This window comes from Sorex araneus, chromosome 10 (assembly GCF_027595985.1).
Source record: "Sorex araneus isolate mSorAra2 chromosome 10, mSorAra2.pri, whole genome shotgun sequence".
Lineage (NCBI taxonomy): Eukaryota > Metazoa > Chordata > Mammalia > Eulipotyphla > Soricidae > Sorex > Sorex araneus.
The window spans coordinates 4,607,971-4,630,806 of NC_073311.1; the positions used below are offsets into that span (position 1 = coordinate 4,607,971).

General features: G+C 43.3%; 1 protein-coding gene across 2 annotated transcripts in view; it reads right to left on the reverse strand.

The window, feature by feature from the left end:
- The window catches only part of RORA (RAR related orphan receptor A), a 745,063-nt gene that overhangs the window by 575,009 nt on the left and 147,218 nt on the right, over positions 1 to 22,836 (reverse strand). The gene's annotated exons all lie outside the window — the stretch shown is intronic.

Genomic DNA, 22,836 nt, shown 5'->3' on the forward strand with positions numbered 1-22,836 from the left:
TTCAGAGCCATGATGCATCATCACACTCTGTTTCAGTGCCCTTTTATTTCTGTGCTACGGATCAAACTCAAGGTCTCACACCTGCAGGAAATCTCTCTACCTCTGAGCTAAGCCCCGGGTCCATCTCTTATTTCCTTATAAACTATGCCACTTACAAAGTCTAGCCTTCCTCTGGGTGGCAGTATTTTTTGTGGATAGATCCTTAAAATTTCTACTGTGCTTAATGATCTCAGGAGAGCTTAAGATTCAAAAACAAATAACAGTATCTTTACCATGGCCTCTAAAACTGTTTTAAAATGAAATGGCTAAGTAACCGTTTAGAATATGCAGAACAAAAGTGTTAGTATAATGTCAATCCTTTCTTGTCACTGCTTCCATTCACTTGAAAGAAAGAAGATGGTTGGGGAAGATACCAGGGGATGTTACGGCAAAGGAAGGGGGTACCTTTATACAGTGGTAGGTGTGGCTTCCTGGGTCCTTCTCACACCCATCCAATGCATCTTTCCTAAACTCAGCACAGAAAGGCAGCAGGAATCAGACTGTGTGTGCGTGTGTGTGTGTGTGTGTGTGTGTGTGTGTGTGTTTGGACTACAGCTGAGAGGCACTGGGAAATGCCCTCTTCTCCTCTCTGGGGCGACTGCTGTTCCTCAGAGCTACTTGCTAAAATTCCTACACTAAATGACTTGTTTGACACGCAGAGGCAAGGTGGAGGGTGGCAAGAAGATGAACTACTAGTGAGTACAAGCTTCCTTGTTGCTCTGGCTTTATTTGGAGCCCAGACACTTAATGGCCCTGTGATATTATTAACAGCTCGGTGGCAAAGCCTCTCCCAGGGCTGGGATGGACATGAAAAGTAGTCCAGGCCCACTTCCTGACAGACCAGCAGTGCTCAGGGCTCCCAATTTCCCAACGGGTGTGAACTGGGTTTCAAGAACACCACTACTTTCAGTGCTGCAATGGATCATGCAATGATCCAAAACAGTTTCCCTATCCTGTGGCCTAGGATGGCCTTCTTCCTTCTTTTCTCTCCTGCAGACTGGCACCAGTGCTGGATACTGGTCCACAGTTCAGACCTGCTGCTAGAACCCAGGATGGGGAGCAGCGGTTTTCAATATATCTAAACAGCAGACCGGCACCAGCCGTGAGCTGGTGGTTGAAGAAGGCTGCACTGGGGTATTAGGGAAGTTGGCTTATGGCGAGAGAAACATGAAAATACCAGGCACTGGAGATAGAACAGTGGGTGAAAAAGGCACTAGCCTTACATTCATCTGACCTGGGTTCAATCTCCATCACCATATATGCTTCACTGAGCACAGCCAGACACGGTCACTGAGTAAGCAGCAGGAGTACACTCTGAACACAGCTGTGGCTCCCAAGGCACCAAACAAAATCCCAGAACTGAAATTCTCATATCAACTCATCAGATATCTACCTTAAAGCAAATGTTAAATAGAACGAAACACTTCCCCAAAGTTTCTATGAATCAAACATCATCCTGATACCAAGAGCAGATAGAGACACCACAAAAGAGAAAGAGAAAGAGAATTACAGGCCAATTTCCTTGATAAACACAGATGGGAAAATCCTCAACAAAATACTAGCAAATAGAATCCAACAATTCATCAAAATGATCATACAACATGACCAAATAGGATTCATCTCTGGGATGAAAGGATGGTTAAACCACACAAGTCAATCAATATAATACACCACATCAATAAAAGGAAAAATAAAAACCATATGATGACATCAGAGAATACATTTGACAAGATCCAGCACCCATTAATGATAAAACTCTCAACAAAATAGTAATTGAAGAAACTTTTCCCAATATAACCAAAGCTCACAGCAAACATTATACTCAACAGGGAAAAACTAACAGCCTTCCCTCGAAGATCAGGCACAAGACAAGGTTTCCCACTCTTGCCACTTACATTACTGCTCTGGCTTTATTTAGACAAGGTTTCCCACTCTTACCACCTATATTACATACGGTACTGGAAGTACTAGCTGTAGCAGTTAGGCACTAAAAAAGATATCAAGGGTATCCAGATAGGAAAGGAAGACATCAAGCTCTCACTATTTGCTCAGGACTTGACACTGTATTTAGAAAATCAAAAATATACTATATAAAAGCTTCTAGAAACAAGAGATTTATATAGTAAAGTGGCAGGCTACAAAATTAATACACAAAGTCCATGGCTTTCCTATATACAAATAATGAAATAGAAGAAAAGATATATTAAAAAAAACAAACCAGTTCACATTTGTGCCTCAGAAAATCAAGTACCTTGAAATTAGCTTAACTGGAGAGGTAGAAGACCTATACAAAGAAAAGCATAAAGCACAACTTCATAAAGTAAAAGAGGATATGAGGAAATGGAAACACATCCCTTACTCATGGATTAGGATAAATATCATCAAAATGAAAATAATTCCAGGGGCTGGAGCGATAGCGCAGCAGGTAGGGCATTTGCCTTACATGTGGCTGACCCAGGTTCAATTCCCAGCATCCCATATGGTCCCCTGAGCACCGCCAGGGGTAATTCCTGAGCGCAGAGCCAGGAGTATCCACTGTGCATCACTGGGTGTGACCCAAAAAACAACAACAAAAAAATGACAACAATTCCAAAAGCATTGTACAGATTCAATGCAGTCCCTATCAGGATACCCATGCCATTTTTTTTAAAAAGAAATAGATCAAACATTTACTCCTGAATTTCATACACAACAATAAACACCCCTGAATAGCTACAGCAGTCCTTGGGGCAAAAGAAGATGGTAGCCATCAGTTTCCTCAATTTCAAACTGTACTGGAAAGCAGGAGTAATTAAAATAGTATGGTACTTGTAATAAAGACAGACCCTCAGATCAATGGAATAGACTTAAATATCCTTAAACAGACTCTCAAGTATATGATCAGTTAATATAATAAGGAAGCAAAAAATATGAAGTGAAGGAAGGAAAGCCTCTTCAACAAATGGTGCTGGTAAGCTACATGCAAAATAACAAACAAAAAAAAAAACATTTCAGACTTCTTTCTAATGCCATCAGACCTGATTTCATAAGGTACCAGATAAAAACAGGCAGAACTCTCCATGACAATGAAGTTAAAGGCATCTTTTAAAAATGAAGCACTGTACCACCTACCAAGCAAGTGGAAGCAAAGATAAACAAATGGGGCTACATTAAAACCTCTACACTAAGAAGTCTCTGCATTTCAAAGGAAATAATGACCAGAATACAAAGGCAGGCTGTGGAATTGGAAAAATTTCTTACTCAGCACTTATTTGATATTAATACCCAAAATATCTAAGGCACTAGTAGAACTTTACAAGAAAAAATATATAACCCCATAAAAAATGGGAAGAAGAGACGAACAGAGGCTTCCTCAAAGAAGAAATACAAATGACCAAAATTAACATGAAAAGTTTCTCTATATTACATTATCTATATTATCAGGGAGATGCAAATCAAAACAATGAGATATCATCTCACACCAAAGAGACTGGTACACATCAAAAAGATCAAACAGTGCTGGTGTGAGTGCAGAGAGAAAGGGACTCTCATTCACTGTTGGTGGGACAACAATTAAAAAAACACCTAGAAATTGAATTTCCACAGGACCATGTGATACCACTCTTGAGAATATATCCAAAAGACATAATGCAGAAAAGCCATATGCACTGCATGTTCATTGGAACACAATTCACAATAGCCAGAATCTGGAAACAACAAAGTGCCCAGAAAAAGATGAATGGATAAAGAAACTATGGTACAACTACATAATGGAACAATATGCAACTTACAGGGGAAATGAAGTCATGACATTTGCTTATACATCGGTGGAAATGGTTAATATCATGTGAAATGAATCAGAGAGAGAAGGACGAACATAGAATGACTGCACTCATTTGTGGGATATAAAAAAATGAACCATAGTATAGAACCATAGAATCAAAGAAACTAAAAAACAAGCGCCAGGAAATCTGGCCCATGGTAGGAAGCTACCACAAAAAGCGAGGTGGGAGTGCAGAGGAGGACAGAGAAGGAATCACTATGACAATAACAGTTGGAAATGATCATGCTGGACAAGAACTGCGGCTGCAAAGAGGTAAAATGGTATGCATGATACCCTTTCAGTAACAGTATTACAAACCAGCGTCTAAAAGGAAAATAAGAGAGAGTGAGAGAGAGAGAAAGAGGGAGGAAAAGTGTCTGCCATAGAGGCAAGCTGGGGAGGCAGCTGGTGGGTGGGAGGGCAATGGGACATTAGTGGTAGGAAATGTGCACTGATGAGGGGATGGATGCTGGAACAGTGCATGACTGAAACTCAATCATAAACAACTTTGTAACTGTATTTCATGGTGATTCAACTAAAAATGAAAATATATGTAAATTTAATAGACACTGGGTATATTGCCTCCTCAAGCTGTTGGTTTTGGGGGAGTTACTCAATTTCTAAACCTTCTTTCCCTTCGCAAATGTCAAATGTGGTTAAATTCATAGCTCCATTTCATTGGTATCGCACCTATTCATTTCCCAGAATAACATCGTCTATTTTAACAAACTACCCAGTGTTGCTTTATCATAGCAGAACTTAACCATCAAACCTGGGGGAGCAGGAAGCTTGAGAGACATTCTACTCTGGACAATACCACTGAGAGGATGGGGCAGAAGTACAAACAGGCAAGGGTGAGCTTACAATATATGTGGACAAAAAAAACCCGAAATTCAACAGAACCCCCAGAGTTAAGCCAGCACTCTTTGATCTCACTTCCTCTTGCAAACTCTTGGAAAGGATAAACCTACACTCTAATGTAGCCTTAAGGATATGCTGGGTGTATGTATGCTAACCCCTCCTTATGGGCATAAAAAACATATATGTGCAGCTAATTTATGAAACGATGATAGAAGGAGGGTGGAAAACTCTTCAATAAATGATGTTGGAAAACATGCATACATATGAAACCAGATCGCTCTTTCAACCCACACATACAAATAAACTGAAGGTGGTTAGATATTAGGTTGAAGACTTTCAAACATTAAGAAGAAAACAGAGGCAAACCACTACACAATATTGGCTTCTGGGGTGATTTTGGAGATGTGACTTCAATGTCATGGGAAACAAAAGCAAAAGTAAACAAATGGAACTTCAGAAAACTAAAAATGTTCTTGCATAACAAAAGAAACTACCATTGGAAAAAAAGATATCCTACTGAAGGGAAGAAAATATTCTTGGATCATATAGCCAACCAAGGGCCCTGACAAGTAAAGACTTTCCAAAACTCAAAACCAAATAAACAACAGAAAACACTCAAAAGATGGGAAGAAGAGCTGAGAGTAAATCTATTTTTTAAAAATAAGACAGAGCGATGTGGATGGGGAAATGAAAAAATATCATTTGTAATACTCAAATGAAAATCAAAACTTTAATAAGGTATCAAATCATGCCCATAAGAATGATTTACATATTATATACTTATTTGTACACATGTATAATAAATAATAAGTGCTGGCAAGGGTGTGGAGAAAAAAGAAGCCTCATTCACTGTTAGGGAACATAAACTGGCACATTCTTTATGCTAAGTGTGAAGGTTTCTCAATATATGAAAGACAGATCCACCATATGATTCAGCAATTTCACTCCTAGGGATCTACCTGGAGAACACTAAAGAAACTGAGACAAAACAAAAATACTAATGTGAAAGATGTATATACACTATGTTCACTGAAGCTCTGTTTACATAACAAAGTCTGAAGGCAACCCAAGTGCTCAACAGTGGATGACGGATAATGCAACTGTGTATGTGCAAATGATGGAATACTACTCAGCTCTAAGAAAAGATGACATCTTGTCGTTTTCAGTGACACAGGTGAAACAAGTCCAAAGGAGAAAGACAAATGCCATGATTTCACTCATATGTGGAATATGAATAACCAGAGTAAGGCAGCTGGAAGAGCCAAAGAAAAGCAACCCCTGGACTCAGCAGAGAATTGAAGATACCAGACAGAAAGGGGCATGAAAGAGGAGGGGTTCAATGGGCAGTGGTGACATGACCTTGTGGTGTGATATTGTCATCTGACAAGGTGTAGAACTGTACTCCTAAAAAATATGCAAATTTGTAATCAAAGTTAACACTATAACAACTAAACTAAAACATGACTATTTCATCATTTCCCAATGAGAAAAATGAGTTACAACCAAGCAAATATTTGAGAAAATAAAGATAGTGTTTATTTAAAAAAGAAAAAAATAACAATACCTAAGAATGACAGCAGTGATGTCCACTTAGGAATGGAAACTCAAAGCCATCCCTACAGCAATGAGCTAATTCAAGAGCAGGCATCAAGGGCCTTCTCTACCAGCCTGAAGTTCTCAATGATTCAGAGTCTCACTGAACAGAAAAGGAAACTGATGTGAGATATGGGCAATGCAGGTTATCCTAGAAAAAGAGTTTTGCTGCTCATGTAACCCACAGGAAAAGAGGACCAAGAATCTGGCTAGTGGCTTTGTCCTATCTTCTGAAATGGATCATGAGATGCCTGTTCAGAGACAGAGCCTGCCTGCTAATTTCTTTCACTTGATTAAACTCCCCATCACCCCACCCCAACCCTCCCCACCAATCCCCTAATTACCTTCTTCCCAGAGGAACAAGAAAATTTCTCACTGTATACAGCACTCTCCCGGGGGAAAGAGCCAAGAAGCTGGTAAATGCCTGCAAATGTTTCTCCATGTCTCTACTCCATCAGCTTTGCCTCGAGTGAGGTTTAAGGATGTGGTACCCAGGCTACAAGCTGTAAGAAGCTGACCAGAAAGTCACAGGGTCAACAGACAGTCCAGGTATCAGAAGGCTCCACCAGACACAGCAGGCACAATACGACTGATTCTTTAAAACTGTCCATCAACAGAATGTCCGGGTATTCCTCAGTGTAGGGATGAAAAGGTTATAGAGATACAAAAAATCCATGAGCTGAGGAAGTTGAGAACCTTAGGAATTTGGGGTGAAGAGACTTTGCATGCTGCCAGTATCATCAGGTGGCTTAAGAGCATCTCTACTCTTCAAGGTGACCTTGTAGGGTGAAGTCAGAGGCATTCATGAACTCGAATCACCATATGGCTTATCATTCAAACTTCAGAAGAAATGGCCCCCTGCATTTCAGTGACAAGATACTTGGTTGTGCCCCTTATCTCCATATGTATGTCAGAGCACAACACAGCACCTGGCAAAGAATACAGAAAATGCACAAAGCTCTCCGCCCCCACTGAGCTATGCTTCTTGTTGGTAGGGCACCCTGTGAGGGGGAGAAGTATCTAAGTTCTTCTCCAAGTTCCATCTCAACCTCTATCTCAATTGAGCAGAACGTCCTATGAAACAGGGCAGTTAAAATTAGCTTGATTTCTGAGATGTAGAAACTCAGGTCCACCTGAGCTTAGTGAGGTTAATGGATGGGCCCAGAGTCCCAAAGCTCCCATGAAGAGCTGCGACCCGACCCCAGTCTTCAACCTCTAAACTCAGCACACCACAGCTGCTTGAATTTCCAGCAAGATTCAATGCCCTCCTCTGCCTTGCTACACATATTTAGAGGAGATGGGCCCTGTATGATCACCAGCTGCCCAAACCAGTGCCCACATAGGCTTGTCCAACTTCCCAGCACTGGGAGATGCCAGGCAGCATAGCAGACACAATACACCAATTCTTTTAAACTGTCCATCAACAGAATTTCCAGGAATTACCTAGTGTAGGGGGTGAAAAGTTATAGAGATGCTTTATAATGATATAAAGAATCCACGAGCTGAGGATGCTTGAGGGAAACCACAGTACAGTCACTCCCACAGACACAGGAGGCTGAGTCTGATCTTGCTGTCACTCTGCAAGAGCAGCCCCCACCCCTCGGTGCCTGCTAGGACCCTTGTCTTCTCTTTGCAGAAGGAGCCTGTGGCGGTCACAGCGAGGGCTGCAGACCAGTGCTCATGTCAGAATGCCCTGGAGGGTTAACACCAAAGAATGTGCTTTCTACCATGTTCCACAATGTTGCTGAGGCTGTGTGGGTCTGGATCCTCCTCTGGGGACCACAGACATGCAGGGACCTTCCTTTCTGCAGGCTGAGCTGCCAGCTCTGGTCAGAGCAGATCTGACCGTATCATCACTGATCATCTTCAAAAGATTTGGCATGGTGTTGGAATGGTGGATGTGTGAAATGCCCATGGACTAATTTTAAATCGTGGTACATCTACAAAAACAGAGGGAAATGGAGTTCTAGGGAGCTAAGTAGCTTCTGCCTTTAGCTGTGTTCAAGACCAGTGCAGGGTCAAGGAGATGAAAACTCCCTCCCGACTCCCAGGATGAGACAGGGCAGACGCTGTCAGGCAGACATGCAGGGACAATCAGAGCATCACAGCCTATAGCATACTCCCAGGAGGACACACAATACTGAAGTTTCCATGGAGCTCTCTGGAGTTTGTGTCCCACAGTTTTCGAGGATGCCACATCAGGCCAGGGATCTCTGGAGCCGGCATGACTGTACTTAATCACAAGCTTAAAGCCGGCCAACACTGCCCTATCAACTAACAGGAATCCTCAACCTGTCCAGAGACAGAGCAGCAGAAAGTGTTTCCTGGGCTGGGTTTATAGCTACAGGACTTGTGACAGCAGAGATCCGTGAACTGTTTAGCTGTGCAGAGGAATCACTGGAATAATGATCATTTTTCATCCTACCCCCGTCCCTTGCTCATTGGAAGTAAAGAGCCCTTAAGTGCTTCTTGAACTGTGCACAAGTGGGCCGTTGGCTGGAACAGTAATTCAGCACGAAGAAGCAAAGGAAACTCTGAAGCAGATTCTGGTGGACCATGTCTTCAACGGAAATAAGCCAAAGCAGCCCAGACATGGCAAAGTTAAACGAGTTCTTCAGGAACAGCCTGGGCTGGGGTCAGTGGTGGCACTCAGATCTCACAGGGTTATCAGAGTGGGTGTCTTTCTCCAAGCGAGGGGGAAGAAAACAAAGAGGAGGAGGAGGAACAGAGACTGCTTTGGAAGGATATCGCATGGAGGGTTCCCTAGCAGATGCCTGATGGACGAGACGAAGGGATTGTGCATCCTCATGTCTGTTACTCACCATCTCTCTCCTAATCAATGTCTCAGATATATGCCATGTCCACAAAAGCAGGGGGACAGGGAGGGGGAGGGGGAAGAGGGCTTTGAGTCATTTCCTCCTGCCAACGCCACACAGTTCTGGAAAGGGGGTGGGCTTGGAGAGATAGAAAATGTTTGTTTGCTGACTTCATTTATTTAATCTCCCCTTTGTCTTCTCTTGGTCATTGCTATTATTGGGCTGCACCAGTGGCCCGAACACTTGGCTGCTGTGTGCCCAGAGCCAACTGGTTGTAGTTTCGGGGGTACACTGGGGTTCTTACACTAGGTTGCTATACCGGGGAGCCAGGGATCACACATACACACCACATGTGGCACTGTGAGGTGGTGCTGGAGCTCAAACGCAGGCCCTGGAGTCAGGCACTGCATGATCCACACCCCCAGGGCCACCCCCCACAGTGACTGTCCAAGCTGCCTCAGCTGTCCATCCCCTGCCGAGTCAAGGATGTGTCTGCTCACGAAGCGCAGGTAGAAGGCACTTGAAGAGGATGAGCACTGGAGAAGCCCGCTGCCAGCACTGTGCCCTTGGCAAACCTTCCTCTCTGTAAAAAGGAAGCAGGCCTCCGCAGAAAATCTCACAAGCAACATTGTGCATTTAGCAGGAGAGATAGTACAGTGGATAGGGCCTTTGCCTAGCACATTGACGAGGTTCAAGTCCCAGCATCCCATATGATCCCTCGAGCACTGCCAGGAATAATTACTGAGTGCAGAGCCAAGATTAAGCCCTAAGCACTGCTGGGTGAGGCCCCCAAACAAAATAATTTTTTAAATGTGCCTTGTCACAGCTCTGTGAGGCCCCAGAAGTAAAGAGAAATGCCTAGACTAGCTCTGAAACTCTCCATCACGCCCACTCAGGGACTCTATTCTTCCAAGAAGCACTGCGTCCACTGTCCTGATGGAACCCTGCCATTTCTGAAGTCCAGTGAGCAGGGGCCACCTGTGTGTGCTACACCCTTGTACCCAGAGGGCATGAGGGTCCTCAGTTCCATACTCCGCATTGGGTTCTGTCACGTGCTCAAGCACATGGAACTGCAAACCTGGTTCCAAGTCAAGCCTCCGTGCCGAGCATGAGCCTCTGCAACCAGCCAAAGCCTGATCCCCACCTCTAGCAGAGCAAACACTGCACAATAAGGAAAGGACCTGACAGTAATTAACAGCCACTGGGGAAGGCTCTGTGTGAGTCCGCACAAAGGGTGTCTGAGGGTTTCTTTCATTCAGTTCCAACAATACCCGTAGGAGGCTGATGCTATCGTGAATCCCTACGTCTCAGAGAAAACCAACACACAGAGGGAACAAGCAGACTGCAGGCATCTTCCTGATAACAAACAAGTCACAATCTGAGTCCACATGTGATCTTAGAATCCAAGCTCTCATCTTCCCAACCATGCAGCAATCATGACAATAAGAAACAACTAAGGGAGAACATTTTTTATTTTTTTTTTTAATCTCAGAAAGTCCAAGCGCTTAAATGCCTATGACAGGTTGGGTGAAGAGATGGTTCTTCATATGCTGTCCAACCCTTGTAGCAACTGTAAAGGGGATAATTCATGCTCATTGAATAGTCACAAAGCCAGGAATCCATGGGACAGAGCAGCTCACCTCTGCTCCCTTTGCATAGACCAGAGGCCAACAGGAGAATCAGTTCAAAAGCCATGTGTTTCTGAGACTGACACCCAAGGACAGTAGACACAAGGGCCAGGAATGAAGCCTGCCTCATGAGTGGGGGGAGAAGGCAGCTGGGATACAGAAGGGATCACTAAGAAAATGATGGTTGGAAGGATTGGTCGGGATGGGAGATGTGTGCTAAAAGTAGATAAAGAACCAAAAGTGATGGCTTCTCAGTATCTGTGTTGCAAACCGTAATGCCCAAAAGTCACTGTCACTGTCATTCCGTTGCCATCAATTTGCTCAAGTGGGCACCATTAACATCTCCATTGTGAGACTTGTTACTGTTTTTGGCATATCAAATATGCCATGGGTAGCTTGCCAGGCTCTGCCGTGTGGGCGAGATACTTTTGGTAGCTTGCCGAGCTCTCCCTACTGTTGTGCTATTGCTCCAGCCCATGCCCCAAAGTAGAGAGTATGTGGGAAATTGTCTGCCATGGAGGCAGGGGGAGGGTGGGAAAGGGGGCATATGCTGGGGACATTGGTGATGGGGAACGTGCACTTGTGGAGGGATGGAAGTTTGAACATTGTATGATTGTTACTCAAACATTAAGCTTGTATCTGTATCTCACAGTGATACAACAAAATAAAAAAATTTTTAAAAGCCATGTGTTTCTCACCTTCCTTCACAGAACACTTGTCCAAGGTCCCTTATTAACCCATCACAGACATATGACCATGCCCTCCTAACTAGTAGAAAACCAGGTGAACTTTAACCCAGGGAGTACCAGAATAAATGCCATTCATTCTTTCAGAACATCGTGCCTAAATCACAACAGAACTGGTATGAAGAGTTCAATGAGAGACAGAAATGATTCATCTCATTACCAGATTTCATAAGCGGTTCCACATGGTTCATCTAGTTTTTTCAATTTTTTCCACCATGGCATAAGCCTGACTTTATTTCCCTAGAGGCAGGATATGCACTTGTTCCTTGAGCAATTATAACCCAACCTGCATAACCAAGACGCAAAAGAGGATTCCAAGAGTCTCTTAATAGGTGCTTCTCTCCTGCATTGACCAATTCAGTTTTTACTGAGTCAGAAAAATTATGGAAAAGTATATAAGTTCAATTATAGTGTCAGATACTATCTGCACTGCAGGAAACATGGGGAAAGGAACAAGGGGTATAACAGTTATTGAGTTGATTGAGGCAACTGATAGTATATCTGCACATGGTCGGCCCAGGTTCAGTTCTTGGCAGTGTCATATGGTTGCCCTGAGCCCTATCAGAAGTAATCCCTAAGCCAGGAGTAAGCACTCCTGGATATGACCCCCAAACAAAACAAACTAGTTGACTGAGATGGCATCTTGCTCCTACTCTATCGTATAGAAGAACAAGTCCCTCCTTTCCTCAAAGTGCGGGTGGGGAGTCGGGGGAGAGACAAACACAATCCACTGATCAGTGTGTAAGCTTTGCTCTTTCCGACCAGGTCATGAAGGAGCAGTGCTTAGGAAGACCTTTTGTGCTGTTTTTTTCTCCTGCCACTGGTGCTTTCTTTTCCGTATAACCATGAGGAAGTTACTGACCCTTGTAAAAACTCAACTTCCACGTTTGTAAATGAAGACAGTGACATTTTTAATTGGTGGAACTGGGGTATGTCACACCTATAACAAAGCCAGCATATGATCTGTATAATATAAGGAGTGTCAAAATCAAGATGTGTACAGTCATGCTGAAGGCTATTTGTTCAACTGGCCCTAACAGGTAGTTGAGAAATCCAAATTATCCAGGGCATCCTCTCTGGCTCCTGAGACTTTGCAACTTCTCTGGACCCTCTGAGTCCCACCAAAACCCCACCCAGTTTAACCCTTATCCAGTCTTCCAGCTTAGCCTACTCCTCAGTCCTTGTTCCTCCTGAAGATGCCATCTTATCCTAAGAGTGATGCTTCCTCCTCTGTGCTCTCAAAGCACCTATGCACATCCTGACCTCAGCACCTGTCACTGTCTGCCAAGCCCCTATTTTTTTGCCCCATCACCCAGGAGAGTGTGAAAAAATGAAAGGCAGAGCCACTCCCCCAACCTGTATCTGTAGTTCCTAGTTCAGTAACACGCAGCTCTGGTGTCTAAAAACCATTCAATAGGGACATTTGAACTTCCACAAATTTACTTTCATCAGAAGTGTTTCCTGGTAAAAGTGTGGTGTTGATTCTGCCATCCGGTATTTCTTTTATCTGATGTTGTCATGTCTCTGGGCAAGAAGAAGGGAAGATTGGGATGTGACAGGAAGCTGAGCTGCCATGAGCAGACGATAGGTAAAGAGGGCATTGCATGTCTGAGCAACTATAAATCTGATCATGGCTGCTAGATATGGGAGTGAGCATGGATATTTTTCAGACCTTTCTTCCAATGCCTGGCGTAAACACATGTGCAAAGAATTCAGGTCAGTAACAATATCTCTTTTCTCTCCGGGGAGCTGTTTCAGATTCTGGCTTTATCCTTACCCCTACATAAAGAGCCTGGGATGGGAATGCAGCTTCTAGAATTACAACTATTTTGTCGATTTGTCATTTGACTCACTGGCCAATGCCTCTCCCTCTGGGTTTGGAGACATTTTGCACAGGAAGAATGCAATCAAGGGAATAATCAATAGGGTCAGTGGATTCTCCCATCTTCAAGGTCTCTAGTTCTGTCCCATAGCAACACATATTTCTGCTAAGCATCAGGGACACCCTCATACCTGCTAACTCCTGTGCTGCAGGTAACCCAAGATCTTAGCCTCAGGGGAGTCTTATAAGGGTTGGAGGTGCTAGGTAATCTCAGCCCATTCGTTCGGTGAATTCATCTAAGCACACAGAAATACCTGAAGTGGCTAACACTGTTTCTTATTGCCTTAAAAATAATTGTACCCTTAGCCTTTAGGGATTTATATTTGGAAGTGGGAAATGAACTAAATATGACTTATAAAAAGGCAAGAGGGTGAGTCATTTCAAAAATTATTTAGAAGCATGGGACCAAAATACATATCTGCAGATGTTGATTGTGAACTGGTCTTATTGGTTTAATAAATTTTCAGTCCAAATACTTTTCCCAAATTATACCTTATTTCTCAAAGCAAACTGAGCATATCCATAGCCAGTGATAAAAAACCCACCTGAATTACAGCATAATCAATAATCAGTACTTCAACTGTTAGAATCTGCCTTGGACTACGGCCATACCACCCTGAACGCGCCCGATCTCGTCTGATCTCGGAAGCTAAGCAGGGTCGGGCCTGGTTAGTACTTGGATGGGAGAATCTGCCTTGGGAATAATAACTAGAAACTTGGGAAACAGGAGACACAACTTTAGATTTCATCTTCACCACTAGTTTGTCAGAGAAAATCACACAGTCACTTCACAGGTTAGCTAGGACCATCATCTGTGTCAAAATTTTTTCAACTGCTGTATTTCCGTGCTATAATGGAGTCTTGTTTTTTCTACTTTCTGTAAGGGTCGAAAATGACCACTTTCAGTGCTGCTGGGGGTGCCTGGATAGTACTCAGGCCCCTGCATGCTGGGGATGGATAACATCACTGGCATGATCTCCCTGGCCAGGGAACTAGAATGTTCTTTCCATCATCGGGGGTGAGGGACAAATGCCAATGGGTAACCTTCAGGAAGAGTTACACTAGCAGTTTTTTTCTAAAGGCTAAGTCATGTTATAAGTAAACGGCTATCAGTTATTTCTTGGGCATACTTTAGGCTAAAGCAGTCTAAAAATCTGAGAAGATATAAAACAAGAATAATTTACTAAGCCAGCTTCATAGTAAATCCAAGAATCAAAGAGCATTAGAAGAAGCTTTCAAAGCCTGTCCTCTGAACCATGCCTCTCATTTCACTCATGAAGTCAGGGAGGCAGAGAGGGGCTGAATGAGTTCTGCCATGATTCCCTGGACAAGCACAGAACTAGGTTTAACTGGAAGGGTGCTGGGGGAAATTTTCAACACTCTGATTCTTCAGGTCCCTAGACTCAATAAAACCTTCTCAAGGGTTGGAGAGACAGCACAGGGGTTAGGGCATTTGCCTTGCTGCAGCCAACCCCGGATCCACACCTGATTCCACATATGGTCCCTCAGCACTGCCAAGCATGATCTTCAGGAGCACAGCCAGGAGAAAATGCTGAGCATCACCAGGTGTGGCCCAAAACCAAAACCAAAATGTTTCTCAGCCTTTCACAAAAAGTCAGCACAAAGGCAGAAAATACCCTCTAAAAGGTACTGAAAAGCTGTTAGAACTGTTTGTGGTAGTGGAGGGTGGTGGTGGCTGGCAATTCCTTCAGGAGACTTTCTCCAAATGTCGCCCCCACCCCCACCACACACACACAGGTCAATACCAAGACCCCATTCTGAGGTTCTTGTGGAGTCCTTCTCCTCTGACTGGCCACAACTGTTTCCCCGAACTTTACCATTTAAGCTCCAGGTAGAATCTAAGGGACAGATCACGATTATGAGACATCTGGCTCCAGGGCAGAGCAGGAAAGGAAAAGCTGTGTGAGACTGTTCAGACCTGAGCAGGGAGTTTCCCAGCGCTAAGTCATCACACCCACAGATGTTCAGAAAGGAGGTGAGTAATTTCTTTGCCCCTCCAAATTTGAAGGCGGCAATTTCTCCATGTTCAAAAGTCCAATATATTTCAGAAAATTCTTTGGCATAAGTAAAGTGCATTTTAAACAAACCCAAAGAGCCCCAGAATACATCTGGTGCAGAGTTTGTTCATCTGGGAACAGCTTCTGGAGTGCTCTTAGCCTAAATTGGAAAGTAGGAAAGAGAAAGAAAAGCCCTTGCACAGCCTACCTCTCCCTGCTGAAGGGCTGCTTCCGTGGGGACTACGGTGGAGTCAGTCTCATTATGCAGGACCAACAGGAGGTGGGAAACACAGACCTCCCCTCCTCTCCTGATTATCATGTCCGAGAGCTTGAAAAAAGATAGAGGAAGAAGATAAAAATAAGAGGTACCTTGACTCATTTCTCTGTGGATACCCCAAAATGCTTCACATATACCACACCACACACAGACACACACACACAACACAGAGAGAAAGACACACAGAGAGAGTCTGCTATCTCTGCTCCTCACTGACTTCACCAATGCATAAGGTCCAACACTTAGCCAGGTGCAAGAAGACAAGGTACTCTTTACCTCAGAGGCATTCCCTTGTGACCAACCTGAAGAGTGGGTCACAGAGGGATCAGAAGGAGCTCCTGTTGAGACTGGTCTCGCAAGGTCTGTCTTCAGCTGCTAGAATTCACCATGCCTCTCAACATGCTACTTTCTCTCCTTACTTCAGAGCACTGGGGGTCTTGGGGGGGGCATGTGCTATTTTCCTCCAGGTCCACTAGAGAAACACGGTTCTTCTACATTCCACATACCATACTGGAAAAAGTTCATAAAACTGGACTTTCACCTGACATGGAAGAGAAAAACTGCCAGGTACCAAACATGCAGGCCGATATCAAAATTTTCATACCATATCTAGGAAAGGCAAAACATCAACTTGCAGAGGGCTCAGGTCCAAGCCTAGAGTAGACACAAACACGGATGATACCTGTGGATGATTTCAGAGGTATTTAAGGAAAGGGGAACAGCTGACACTCTTTGGGTACGTATGTATCTCTTCAGAAATACTCGCGCGTGTGCGTATATATGTGTGCATGTGCTTCGTTTTCTAAATTTCAAGTATTCTATTACCAGTTTGAGTTCTCTTGGCAGGAACTTCGAGTGTTCTCAGTAACAGATGCCTGGAGGAGAAGGATGCTGGAAGTTCTGAAACAGAGCAATGCACGGCGTCAGGGAAGCAGCTGCTCCACTCTAGTCACTGTGTATACAACTTCACCAAGAGTGTTTAGGAAACAGATCATTCTGGAACCTATACCACCTATTCAAAATTCAAGCCTTTCAGTTCCACCCATCCTGTTTTTTTCTATGCTGTTTGTTTTCTGCCATGAGCTTGAGCAATCTGTTTATGCTGTGTGTGTACGTGTATGTGTGCGCACGCAGTGTATGTGTGTGAATGTATGTATGTGCACACACATACACATACACACACACACACACTTCCTTCTCCAGTCTGGATAAATTATCCCCGAGTGACTCTTAATCCTCAACCGTAATTCCCAGTGATTGCACTGACATGATGACAACAGGGAAGCCCATTCTTCCTCCTTCCCCTCCTCCCTCTCTCCTCCCTGGTTGCTAAGCTCAGCCAAGGATGCTCTAGGGAGCTGTTTCTCTGAGAGAGGAGATTCAACAGCAGGGTCGCTGGGATTTCAAATGAAGAGAGGCTGCCCAGCATCTCAGGAGAGCTCAGTCACAAACCCTTTTGTGCTTGCACTGACCTGAGAATTCAGGCTTCTTCACCACCACAGCACCACAAAGTGGAAAGGGAGCTTCCTATGTCAGCAGGGACTGGTGCAGGCCTGGAGAAGAGTCAGACCACCAACGCCCCTGCCCTCAGTTCCATAACCATAACAATGTGCTAGGAGAGGAGCTACAGCAGCAGTGAGTCAAACAGTACTTCTCACACTTGGGCTGAAGAACACCTGGAGGCCGTTTTAATGTAACAGACCCCTGAGCCCACCTGCTGAGTCTGATTCAGATAGTTGGCACAGAGCCTTGCAATCTGAATTTTGAACAAACCCAGATGCTGCCTCAGTGCCTGCCTGAGATCTCACATGCCAGGCCTATGTATCAAGGAAGCTTCCAGCTCAAATACTCAACTGCTCTGTCCCCTTACTTGATGGCTCATAGGAAGTGAGAACTCCTTCACCCAGTTTTATGGATATTCCAGAATGGTCTTCAAAATGCCAAGTCCTTCCCCCAAATAACCCAGTTCTTCTCCTACCCACAACTTCTGCTCACATATCTTCACAGAAAGGGAGCAAAGCTGAGGGTGAAGAAAGCTACTGGCTTAAGGGGTTCAGTGGTAGCAACTCCTTTGTGGGCATTTGAAAACCAGCGAAAAGAATGAGATTTTAAAAATAAAGTACCACCTAAACCAAAGAAGGAATACTAGAAAACTACATAGACTCCGCTGGCCCAGTCTGAACCCTACCACCTACATTACCCAGAACAATGCAAAGTCAGCTTGATGCTCTTGTGCATTACTTGGACAGACATGAAAAATACCTTCAAAGTCACAGAAAACCTAGAAGCTTTATGAGGCATATGCTCAAAGATTTGCCTGGCTCCTAGTGCTATAATCCTTTTCAAATTGTAAAATCAGAACATTTTCTGCCAACCAGCAACCTGACCCTTGTCCATCAGATGCTGTACATTCCCACATGTGGCCATGCTCCGAATTATGAGGTCTGGTCAGTGGAGAAAGCAGAAAGCACAGGTCCGGGAGATGCAGGGATGATGTTCTGAAAGTACTATGCTTTTAAGACTTGCTTTCTGATGTACTTTCCAAACACAACGGGCCCCTGAACAACACATGTTTGAAATGTGGGGATACACTTACATATGGATTTCTTTTTCTATCAACATATGCACATCTACAGATGCAACCAATCTACATGAACAGCTTACCAGCTCCAAGCAGCATTCTGGGAAAGGTGTTAGGGTGTGTCGTACACCCTTCCCCAGAGGATGTTAGAGTATTATGGCAATGAAATTAGACACAGATTTTTGTCTATGTGGGTCAGGGCCCCTAAACTCACTAGCTGGTCATCTGAATTTCTTTCTTTCTGCTTTAGGGCCACACCCAGTGATGCTCAGAAGTTACCACTGGCTCTGCAATCAGGAATTACTTCTGGAGGTGCTTGGGGGACCATATAGTATGCTGGATATTGAACCCGGATTGGCCACTTGAAAGCAAATGCCATGGTCATCTGTATTTCTGTCCATCTGACATTACTCGTATTCAAATGAAAAGGCACATGCTAAGCTAGTTGAGAGGGAATTTAGAAGGGAAAAGCTCAAAGTAAACACCACCGTGCATTTGTGGGATAAATAGTTCAAAGGGCTGAGAATATGCTTAACATGCAGGAAGTTTCAGTCCTCAGGAACATGGTTTCCTAAGCACCACAGGACTGACCCATGGGCACAAAGGCTGAAAAACTCTGAGGTGGTCCAAAACTAGTATATATATATTTTTTTCTGCAAAGAACCTGTTACTATGAATGTATTATAGTCATTGAGTGAATTAAAACCAAATTAGTATAAGAATTTACTGAGTTAAAGAGAGGTGTACTTTTTAGTTAAAATTGTATTCTATAAGCTAAGTTTTCCTTTGACCACTTAGTAATAAGACCAAACCAAATTTTGTCAAATGAAATAGAAGTCTGATCCATTCTCTAAGATACAAACCACCCCCCTAAATTTCCCAATGGCATTTGGAAAACTTTTTTAATTATTAGAATCAGAGAGTAGCAAACAATAGTTTACCACCAAATTTTTATAGATAAAATTTTATTGGACACCAATAGTATTTGTTTAGATATTGTCATTCTATGATAGCAGAATAAAACAATTGCTATAAAGAGCATATAATCTGCAAGTTTACTTACTATGTAGCCAGTTACCAAATTGTTCCACCAATCCCTGGTTCAAATGAAGGCAAGGAAATGGCACAGCAATTTAAACCTTAATATCCTTGCCTATGTGGACCTGAGAGATAGGACGGCAGGCAAGAAGTTTGTCAGCCTGGATTCAAAGCCTGGCACCACATATGGTCTCGCAGACCCCAGCAGAAGTGATCCCTGAGTCTAGAGCCCGGGGTAAGCTGATGTGGCCTCACAAACAAAGTATCTAATACCATATCTTCCAAGCAATTACCTTTCAGCTAACTACAAGCCTGCTATTCAAAATCCTGTCAGGCAATATCAGAATCCTATCCCTTTTTTTCAGCCATGCAGTAGCATCTTCAAATGTAAAATAATCATTCTTTGAAATTTATACAGACAACTAGTTAACAAACTTTTAAGAGCCTATTCTATGCAGAGTATGAAAATCAATTTAAAAACTGGAAATTTATATAGACCCCCATATCAACCAACAAAGAAAAGGAGAGCTCACTAATCACAAATTATTGCATGTGACTTGAGTCAAATAAAAACAAAGCAACACCAGAAATAGGGCAAATTGGGGTTTTAGAAGCCATAAGTCTGCAGTTGGCAGATAAAGTGCTATCTCAGATAAGCGCATTTGATTGTCACTAATGTTAATATATGTTGGTAACAGTCAAGCACTGCACACCAGAGGTTAGCTTTACTGCTTCTATGCAGATGTTTGCAATACTGAATCTTTGCCATAACCCTGTGGTAATGACATATTTTATGTGCTCCATAGTGAATTTATGGCCAGAAAGCCATAAACGTTATAGTTTTTCAAACCTTTCGCTTGTGGATATTGTAACAGTGCTTGAAAAGTGGAAAGACACAGATGTCTTCGTTTAGCAGGCTGTTTTTAGACCTAGCTCCAGAATTTAGGCCGTCTATATCAGTGTTTCTCAACCAGGAACCATATGGCCCCCTGTGAGCCCCAGGATATTCCAAGGGGGCCACAGATAAAAATCATGCAAATTGTGGGGAGGGGTGTTACAGCATAATACTAGGGGACAAACCAGTAGGATGGGGCAGCAGGAAGGAAAAAAAGATTGAAAGGGGCCTTGGTTGAGAAACAGTGGTCTAGATCAGCAATGACTTTCACTCAGGTGTGAAACCTTCCACTATCAACTAGGTTCCTGAAAGTTAATAAAGCTATATGTGCAGGTACACACCCACATATTAGCCAAGGCAATCAGTCATATAACAATGGGACAAAGCAAGTGTTAAGACAGACCTCTGTGTCATGGTTTGCATGACAGTGATGGCAGGGAATGGGAGGGCGAAGTGGGGATCATGGAAGTTTGCTCACAGGGTATAATGTCTGAAAGAAGGAAGAGCACACAGAGAACATCAGCAAAGAGGGGGTGTGTGTATGTGTGTGTTGTGTGTGTGTTGTGTATAAGTATGTATGTTGTGTATATGTGTGTGCGTGTATTGTATGTGTTGTGTGTATGTATATGTGCGCACATGCATGTGTGTGTGTGTATGTGTGTGTGTGTGTGTTTGACTGTTTACACGTGGTTGAGTTTTTCAGGCAGAGAAAGGCACAAACAGAGATAAGTTTGCAAGGAACAGAATGACTTACCCTGGAATGTCTGCTGGTAATAAGTGTTGAGGGTTAGGGAGACACAACACCATAGTATGGGGAAGAATGAGCTCAGGATCAGGATCTTGGTTCCAATTCTAGTTTTATCACCTGCTAGCATGAGACCTTACCTGCATTCCAGAGTCTCCAGATGCTTCAGAGTTCTTAAAAGATGTGCACGAGGGATGAAGTGATAGTATAGCAGGTAGGGTGCTGGCCTTGCACATAGCATCCTAGATTCAATCCTCAGCACCCCATGTGGTTCCCTGCGTCTGGCAGGAATGATCCCTGAGCGCAGAGCTAGGAGTAAGCCCTGAACATCTCTGGGTGTTCCACCTCTCCAACAAAAACTGCATGAGATTCAAAGGAAATATCGCCCAGGTCCTGAGAGCCAAATGGGCGACTGGGTGGAAAATACTCCTTTCTGTAAAGCAAAAGGTGACTTTTCTTTTCATTTTAAAGATGACTGGAGCCATTGCACAGTGGGTAGGACATCTGCCTTGCATGCGGCCAACCCAGGTTCAATTCCTCTATCCCTCTAGCCTGGCAAGCTACTGAGAGTATCTTGCCCACACAACAGAGTCTCACAAACTACCTGTGGCGTATTTGATATGCCAAAAACAGTAACAAGTCTCACAATGGAGACATTACTGGTGCCCACTCGAGCAAATTGATGAATAATGGGCTGACAGTGCTACAGTGCAGTGATTTCAATCAATAGACACTTCCATCAACACTGAATAACAAGATAAGAAATCATTTTATAAAGCTCTAAGGCATAGCTATGCTGCTTAAATCTTGTTTTTCTGGGTCACTGTCATGCAAAAGAAATAAATGTCATCAGCGGATGATGAATCACAAATACAATCAACCCCATTCAAGATAGTAGCTTCCTTCTCAATGTCTAAAATAAAACCCAAGGTTGGGGAGACAGTATAGGAGGTAAGGTGCTTTACCTGTATGAGACTAACCCCTGTTTGACCCCCAGTACCCACAAAGGGTCCCCAAGCATGTCAGGGGTCACCTCTGAGCACAGAGCCAGAAACAGTTCCTGAGCATGACACAGTATGGCAAATAACAATAATAATAGAGATAATTTTTTAAATAAAATTTTAAATACAACCCAAAGTCTCTTTATACTTCTTTCCCAGTATTATCAGAGTATAGGACAGGACCTTCCCCAGAAGTAATAATGAAACCACTTCTAATACACTAGGGGCAAAGTTTCTTTCAAAAGAAATTAATCAGCACCTCAATAATAACAAAAGAAATTAATTTTGAACTTTGTTAACTCAAATTTTCCCAGTTTATCCTATAGAGGCTAATAAGTTCTCATGACTATGAACAAATGCCTTAGTGCTGAGAAAAAAAAATCAAAGATCAGAGGTCACTTCATCAAGCTCTTCTTTATTCTGTGAGTTCATTTTTAACTTTATTTTTTCATTAAATCGCTGTAATATACACCGTTACAAAGTTGCTCATGATTGGGTTTTGGTCATACTGTGTGCCAACATCCATCCCTCCACCAGTGTACATTTCCCACCACCAGTATCCCCAGTTTCCCTCCTTCCGTTCCCCAGCTCCAGTCTGCCTCTGCTGCACGCACTTTTCTTCTCTTGCTCTCACTCTTTCCGTGAGATTCTGGAAATGCTATGGCTGTCTGCCACAGAGGCAGCCAGCTAGCTTGGAGAATACTTGTTACTCATCTATGACTTAATTCAAATATTTTCTAGCACAAAAAACACATGCACACAACAGATAAAGGTAAACTGTTATGAAAGCTACCTCACTCATAGCAACGTTCAAGGTGGACACCTTTCTCATTCTTGCATATTAGTTTCTACATCTTAGACCCTGGAGAACAGGAAGAGAATCTTGGCACAGCCAGAGGAAAGATCCCTCAGAC